Below are 8,875 nucleotides of genomic sequence, written 5' to 3'. Positions count from 1 at the left end.
GGTTTCTTGATCTGAGATAGGGATCCTGTTGAGCTCGATGAGAACAATGAGGATCCAGTCATCTATATGGATGCAATGCAGAGGTCTGACTTTGAGAAATAGCTTAAAGTCATAAAATTTGAAATGAAGTCTATGAAGATCAACAATATGTGGACATTGGTTGATCCACTTGAAGAGATAAAATCCATAAGGTGTAAGTGGGTCTTCAAAAGAAAAAGGGGCACAGACGGAAAGATTGAGACCTATAAAGTCTATCTGGTTGTCAAGGGATATCGTCAGCATTATGGTATTGACTACGATGAGACATTCTCTCTTATGACAATGCTCAAATCCATTCGAATCATGCTTGCGATAGTGGCATATCTGGACTATGAAGTCTGACAAATGGATGTGAAGACAGCTTTCCTAAATAGAAAGCGGAACGAAGAGGTATATATGATGCAACCTGAAGAGTTCACATCCACAGATGAGTCCAAGGTGTGCAAGCTTCAAAGATCCATTTATGGATTGAAGCAAGCATCTCGGAGTTAGAACATACATTTTGATAAGGTGATCAGAATGTATGGCTTCGTTAAGAATGAAGAAGAACCCTGTCTATATAAGTGGGCTAATGGTTCAATAATTATATTTTTTGTTTTGTATGTGGACGATATTCTCTTAATCGGAAATGATATCCCGTCGTTACTGGAGATAAAAATATGGCTGTCATCGTAATTCTCCATGAAGGATCTGGAAGAAGTAGCCTACGTCCTATTGGTGAATGTAGGTGATTTCATACATGTATTTTGAAATTTTTTCAAATAAATTATAGTGGAAGACAGTTAGATTAATCAAATTAATCTAACATACATATGATCTAATCATCAAATCAATCCACTCTAGGATCTATAACATGATATATTGCATATAAAATCTAAAAAATACTGAAGATAAAATCAACATGCATGCATGTAAGCAGGAGATTACATCTACTTCTAATCCGAGTACAAAATTTGATACTTTTGCATGAATCGATGATCGCCACTGTTAAGAGACATGGTAAAGGAGATCCTTGCTGGTTGCTCACAGCCATACATACTGTTGGGTTTTAGCCATGCAGTAAAAAGTAATTTTCAAAAAATTTTAAAATCATACAAATCAATAGCTCTATCAAATAAAACTATCGATCCGAAATCCAAACCCGAAAATTACCTTACTGATATCGATAAAACAAAAATAAGCATGCAAAAAGGGATAGAATTTTATACTTTTACCAAAATTAAAAAGTGGCATGTTGGTGTTCTCTACAAGACTCCAAGATAGAAGTTCTCTAATAGTGATCCACACGAAAGTTGGTCAAGATCCTTCCCAACAGGTGCGCTGCCGCAGCCTTGTCTTCTCAAGAACACTGTCGGCTTTGAACTTATATCACGATCAGGCCAAAGCCTAGTTGCTTTCAATCTTATCACTAGAATGATACCAAGAAGACACTCTTCAGATGTCATATAACCTAGGATTTGATTTTTGATTTCAACACATGAAAAAACCAAATCCTAGGGCACACTAGCAATACTTGCTAAAAATCTCACCACCCTTCTTGCAACTTTTGCCACTCAATTTTTTTTTTCCTCAATTTTTTTTCAAAATTTTTTATATATTTACCATATCCCTCCTCTCTGGTTTCAATAAAAAATCATAGCAATTAGTTATTTGGGGCATCCCCTATAAATAGGGGACCAATGGACGTCACATGGGATGAAGGGGCGCCAACCTTTAGCGCTTCAACTTCCCACATAGTGAACAAATTCACCAAATGAATTTTTTGGTATTCTAGATACTTACAATAGAAGGACTCTCCTTCTTCTATGTGTCATAAAAAATCCAATAAATTTTGGTGACAAACATAGGAGATCTGGTTGAGAAAATATGGCAATGCGTAAAAATTAAGAGCCTTCATTAAGAAGGACTCTTCATTTCACATGCCAAAAATAAGGGGGCGGCATTTATATTTTGCTGTGACTTCTAGTGGGTATAAAGGAGTTCTTCTCCACTTAAAACTGGTTCAAGTTGGATAAGGATCCAATCCAAATTGACCCAATCCCATTAGATCAAAGGCAACTGGTCTAGGTTGGCTCAAACACTTTGAAATAAACCAATTTGAGAACTTGGGTTAATACAATGTGCTAGCACATCAAATTAACCCATAGAATTTATATTAAACTCTAATTGGATCAGATCAAATTTAAATTTTAAAGTGTGTGACCTATTGAGTTTCAAATCTAGCCAGCAATGGACCCAGACTTTCGATGTAATCCTAATCCGATGAGATTAAGTCACCCAAAGAGTCCCAATCAACTAGAACTCTTCCAAATTGATTTTAGAATCAAATTCTTTTAATTCTGATGAGCCCACAAGTCAAGATTGATATCTAGCAACATATCATGACTGTCTGAAGATTTAAAATTTTGATAAAAATTATCAAAATATCCTTCAGTGGCAAGTTCCTGTGTAATTCAATCTTTCAGTCAAACAACATCTCAGATGAGCTGTGGGTATGAAAATATATCAAATCCAATCACTTATCTATATGTATCTCGATTTGAAGGTAATGATTTAGTTGATGATACATTAGAAATTCTTTTCTAATTATCATCCTGCTATGGCCAAAGACTTCCAGAATCACCATTCTATGAGATCACATAGAATGTTCGCTCTCCTTATTAGGAGTGACTGATCCCTTATTGATCACTCACAATCTCTATGCATACTTCACCATATCCAGAGCACCTCACATAAGGATCAAAGAATCAAGTTAGGTAGTGAACCAAAACATTGATCATGTACACAAGGTACTATGGTGACCTCAGGTCTAAAGATCACTTACACAACTCTCACTAGAATCATCAGTTGACATATAAATAAGACTCTATCTGATATTCTCTCGTAGATCAATTCAGTGAACTCATTATCTAATGAGCACTCATATCTTTGTATTAGTGTCACCACATAAGTGGTTGTGAGATCAACCACCCTCATTTCTGAGCATACAAAGGACATACCAGTCTTATCGGTATTATTGATCTCTGACTCAATATATCAATGACTAAAAATATTTTAGATCAGGGCTATTGAGGAATTAGATCTCATTGGCATGATCTTATCACGGTCCTAAAACTATTATCCAAACCTATGGAGTTTATTATAATCTTAAAAAATAATAAGATGCAGTATATAATGAATCAAAAATACCTATTTTATTAATATAAATATCAATTACATGAGTCTAAAAGATAAATTACAATAAACACCCGATCGCATCCTATATGCGATTGGCTTGTAGGGTATTATTCTTCCAATCTCCCACTTGCACTTAAAGCCAATCATCCCTATACTTGATACCCATGCAATCAAGGTGGCGGTCAAACTACTGCATTGATAAGGTCTTAATGAATGAGTCCGCTATATTGTTCTTGGTATTAACTCACTCCACGATCACATCGCATCTTTCGACAATCTTCCAAATGAGGTGGAACCGTCTTAGGATGTGTTTGGATTTATAATGAGATCTTGGTTCTTTGGCTTGAGCAACTATCCTAGTATTGTTACAATAAAGAGGCACTAGTTGTTCAATCTCTAAAATCACACCCAACTCTGTGATAAATTTCTTTATTCAGATAGTTTCCTTAGTAGCCTCACTTGCAGTAATATACTCGCCTCAGTGACTGAGTCAGCAACAGTTTATTGTTTGAAACTTTTCTAACTTATTGCACTACCATACAAAGTGAACACATATCTAGATATCGATTTGCTATCATCTGAATCAGATTGAAAACTAGAATCGGTATAACCTTCTAGTTTTAAATCAGATCTACCATATATTAGAAAAGCATCTCTAGTCCTTCTCAAGTACTTGAGTATGTTTTTCACAGCTTTCCAATGATTTTCTTTGGGATCTGTCTGAAATCTGCTTACAATGCTCATGGCATAAGCTATATCAGGTCGGTATATAATGTAGCATACATTATTGATCTTACTGTCGAAGCATAAGGAATAGAACTCATTCTATTTCTCTCTTCAGGTGTCTTAGGAGACATCTTCTTAGAGAATTGTATGCCATGACCTATGGGCAAGTAACCTTTTTTACTTTCCTTCATATTGAACCTCTTCAACACAAGATCAATGTACCTAGACTGGGACAAGCCTAGCATCCTTTTCGATCTATTCCTATAGATCTTTATACCAAGTATATAGGATACTTCATCTAAGTCTTTCATAAAAATTTTTTGTGATAGCCAAGTTTTGACCGATTGCAACATCGAGATATCATTCCCAATAAGCAGTATGTCATTCACATACAAGATCAAGAAGACAATAGCATTCCCACTAGTCTTCTTGTACACACAAAGTTCATCCGTATTTTTGATAAGCCAAATGATTTGACTGTCTCATCAAAATAGATGTTCCAGCTCTTCGATACTTGCTTCAATCCATAAATGAATCTATTCAACTTGTATACCTTATTTGCTCTCCCACTTGAGATAAATCTCTCTGGCTGAGTCATATAGACTTCTTCATCAAAGTTTTCATTGTGGAAGGCAGTCTTGACATCCATCTATCAGATCTCATAGTCATGGTATGTTATTATAGCAAGCATTATCCGAATAGACTTGAGCATGGCTACCAGCAAAAAGGTTTCTTCATAATCAATACCTTATTTTTGCCTGAATTTTTACCACAAGCCTGGCCTTATCGATCTCTACCTGGCCATCTGCTCCAATCTTCTTTTTGAAGATCTATTTGTAGCCTATTGGGGTCACACCCTTAGACGCATCAATCAAAGTCTATAGTTGGTTGGTATACATGAAGTCTATTTCGGATTTTATGGCATTGGCCTACTTGTCAAAGTTATTACTCATGACAACTTCCGAATAGATCATAGGTTCATCATTCTCAATGATGTGGGATGTATTATCATTCTCAATGACAAACTCATATCTGAATGGTACATTACGCACTCTACTTGACCTTCGAAGAGGAGGTGTGTGTAGTAGCTGTACCTCAATAATGGGCATATTTGGTTAAGAACTGTTTAATGAATTCTGGATGGGTTGTAGGTTTTGAACTTTCTCAAGTTCAACAGACCTCCTACTGCCTTCTTCTTGGATAAACTCTTTCTTCAAGAAAATGGCATGTCTACCAACAAACACCTTTTGTTGAGTAGGGTTATAGAAGTAGTATCTTATACTCTCTCTGGGATAATCTACAAACTTATATTTTTCTGATCTAACATCCAGCTTATGTCCATCAACATTTTTCACATAAGCTGGACAACCCCAAATCTTAAGATGCTTAAGATTTAGTCTTTTTTCTTTCCATATTTTATATGGAATGCTAGAAATAGATTTCGAAGGTATTTTTTTTAAGATATACGTTGCAGCCTCGAGGGCATATCTCCAAAAAGATATCGAAAGATCCGTGAAACACATCATGGACCGCACCATATCTAATAAGGTGTGATTCTTTCTTTCTACAATTTTATTTAATTATGGAGTATAAGGAGGTGTCCATTGAGAGAGTATTTCATTTTGTTTCAAATAATCGAGAAACTCACTAGATAAGTATTCTCCTCCTCAATTCGATTGAAAAGTTTTAATACTTTTATCAGTTTGTTTCTCAATCATTTTTTGATACTCTTTAAATTTGTTAAAGGCTTCGGATTTTTATTTCATCAAATACACATATCCAAATCTAGACTTATGATCAGTAAATGTGATGAAGTAAGAGTATCCTCCTCTGACTTGAATCGATATTGGACCACACACATCAGTATGTACAAGGTCCAATATGTCACTTATCCTTTTTCCATATCTAGTAAATGGAGTCTTAGCCATTTTTTCTATTAGGCAAGATTCATAAGTTCTATATGATTCATAATCATAAGGATCAAAGAAATTATCTTTGAATAACTTATTAATCTTTGAGTCATTTATATGGCCAAGTTGGCAGTGCAGAGGTATGTGACATTCACATCCTCTCTCTTTCTTTTCTTCATATTATCAATATGAAATACATTATCATTAAGTGAAAGCAACATAAGACCATTATCAATAAAAGCACTTTCATAATATTCGTTGGAAAAGTAAATAGAACAAGTATTATTCTTTACAATTATTTTAAAACTTTGTTCCAATAATAATGGTATAGAAATAATATTTCTAACAATATCAAGAATATAATAACAGATTTTTAATTCTAAAACTTTGCCTGAAGGCAACTTTAAAATTCTGATTCCTATGGCTTCGGCTTGAATGGACTCTCCACTAGCGTCGAACAGCTCGAAGTCATCTTTATTCAGATTTCTTATTTCTTGTAGACTCTGCAATGATTTGCAAAGGTGTGAGCCACAGGCAGTATTCAATATCCAAGAATCTAAAAATGAAGTACTTAATGATAAATTAGTTTGTATCATATACAAATCTTTAGCAACATTTGTCGGTTTCACGGTTACAAGGTACTCTTTGTAATTTCTCTTCCAATGGCCCTCCTTGCCACAATAATAATAAGTACCTTTGGTGGAGACCTTCTTTGCCTTCTTCTTGGAAATGCTAGCTTTAGGGTTTAACTTTTTTTTAGAATCCTTCTTTGCCTTTTTCTTATTGATCTTATCAACATGAAGGACCTAAGCCTTTTCACCCTTGAAATGGCTCTTTACTATTTTCAACATATTCAGCAGCTCAAACAGGCTAATATTTAGTTTGTTCATATAATAATTTATAACAAACTGAGAAAAGGAGTCAGGGAGAGACTGTAGGATCAAATCCTGGCTTCGTTCACTGTTCATGATAAAACTCAATTATCCCAGATGAGTGATCAAATCAATTATCTTTAGGACATGTGTTTGCACAGAGGTACCTTCAGTCATATGGGTACAGAACAACTACTTCGATATTTTATATCGAGCAGTTCAACTTTGTTCTCTATATAACTCCTTAAAATTAAGGAGAATAGAGAGAACGTCTATGTTCTCATACTGACTCTGGAGCTCGTTGCTCATGGAGGCAAGCATGATGCATTTGACAGTCATACTGTTATCTTTTTATATTTTATATGCGGCCCTATCCTCCTCGAAAGCATCTTTTCCAAGAGAATCTGGAGCAGATGTACCCAGAATGTAGGAGACTTTCTCCTGAGTGAGAATAATTCTCAATTTCTTAATCAGTCGACATAGTTAGGTCCAGTCAACTTATTTGCATTTTGGATATCTCAAGTGATAATGAGAATGCCATGTATATAGTTAATATATAACAATAAGAATATAATATAAAGCGGACAACTCATGATGACATGCACAACTAGACTAAAACTTTTATCTAATTGTGTCTCCACTATTTTATCGAACTTCATAGTCCTCAAATATAAAAATTAAAAAATATTCTAATATTTCTTAGTGGAGTTGAGATTCTTATTCCTCATAAACACCTTGTGGATAGCACAACAAGCATTCATGAGTTCAAGAGTAGGTAACTCTTTACCAATTATACCTTTATAATTCTCAACATCTTTTATTCTGGCCTCTAGATCACATATAGTCTTGTGGATAGCACAACAAACTATAGTGTTCTAGTTAAGTTGACCATTCAATCCCATATGGTCATACTTAAACAATGCTGCCCTTGTGGATAGCATAATAGAGCAATACTATTCAAATATACCATAAGTATCAATATGCACTTGATCAACATCATGTTAATTTCTATAGTAAGCCTTGTGGATAATACAACAAGCTCACTAAGATCTTGACATACTCTATCGACCAAGTTTGAAGGAAGGCCCTTGTAATATCTATATCATTTAATCAATCTAAGTCCAAAATTCAACAAGAACAAATTGGCCAAGTAAGTAGGTGGGAGGCTCTCCATAGCTTTTCTAGACACCAACAGAGTTGGCCAGACCAGCATACGGACCTAATTAGAAAATCATCATTCATATTTTTTTCGACACCAATTGATCTTAAGAATTCAACTTTTGATTAAAAAGTGATTTTCGACATTACAACTTAATATAATTAAACGAGTGACTTTAAATTGATCTCGGCACATCCTAACTATAAGTGCATAAAATATACACTATAAATTATGCAAATTTGCATGCTTCTACTATTCATAATAGCAATCACATTATCATACCAAAAATCATATAAGGGTGCAATCAAAGTCATAACATATGACTAACAAATTTATATAATATAACAAACCCTAATCTAATTTGGCATACATAACACCCTTATTTTCTATACATCGATTTAAGCATCATGCTACCAAGATTATAAAATTTTAAATTATCATAAATTTATAATTTTAATAATTAAAATTTAAAATCATGGTTCACTAAGAATTAAAAATAATTTTTGAGTTTGAAGAATCGATGTTAAAAATAATACTACATTTTTGGCAGGATATGAACAAAACGATTCTATGCTACTATATTGCACTTATTTGATCGAATCAAACAAGGATGATTCTGATACCACTATTAGATTCTAATCATATAGTAAAAAATAATTTTTAAAAAATTTTAAAATCATTCAAATTAATAGCTCTATCAAATAAAACTATCGAGCCAGAATCCAAACCCTAGAATCATCTTGCCGATATCGATATAACAAAAACAAGCATGCGAAAAGAGATAGAATTTTATACTTTTACCAAAATAAAAAGTGACACATTGGTGTTCTCCATGAGACTTCAAGGTAGAAGTCCTCCAATGGTGATCCACATGGAAGTTGGCCAAGATCCTTCGAATTGGTATACTACCGCAGCCTTGTCTTCTCAAAAATACTGCCGACTTTGAACTTGCATCACGATCGCATCAAAATCCAGTTGCTTTCGATCTTACC

Source organism: Elaeis guineensis, unplaced genomic scaffold, assembly GCF_000442705.2.
Source record: "Elaeis guineensis isolate ETL-2024a unplaced genomic scaffold, EG11 Super_Scaffold_32645, whole genome shotgun sequence".
NCBI lineage: Eukaryota > Viridiplantae > Streptophyta > Magnoliopsida > Arecales > Arecaceae > Elaeis > Elaeis guineensis.
This window is presented reverse-complemented; position numbering follows the sequence as displayed.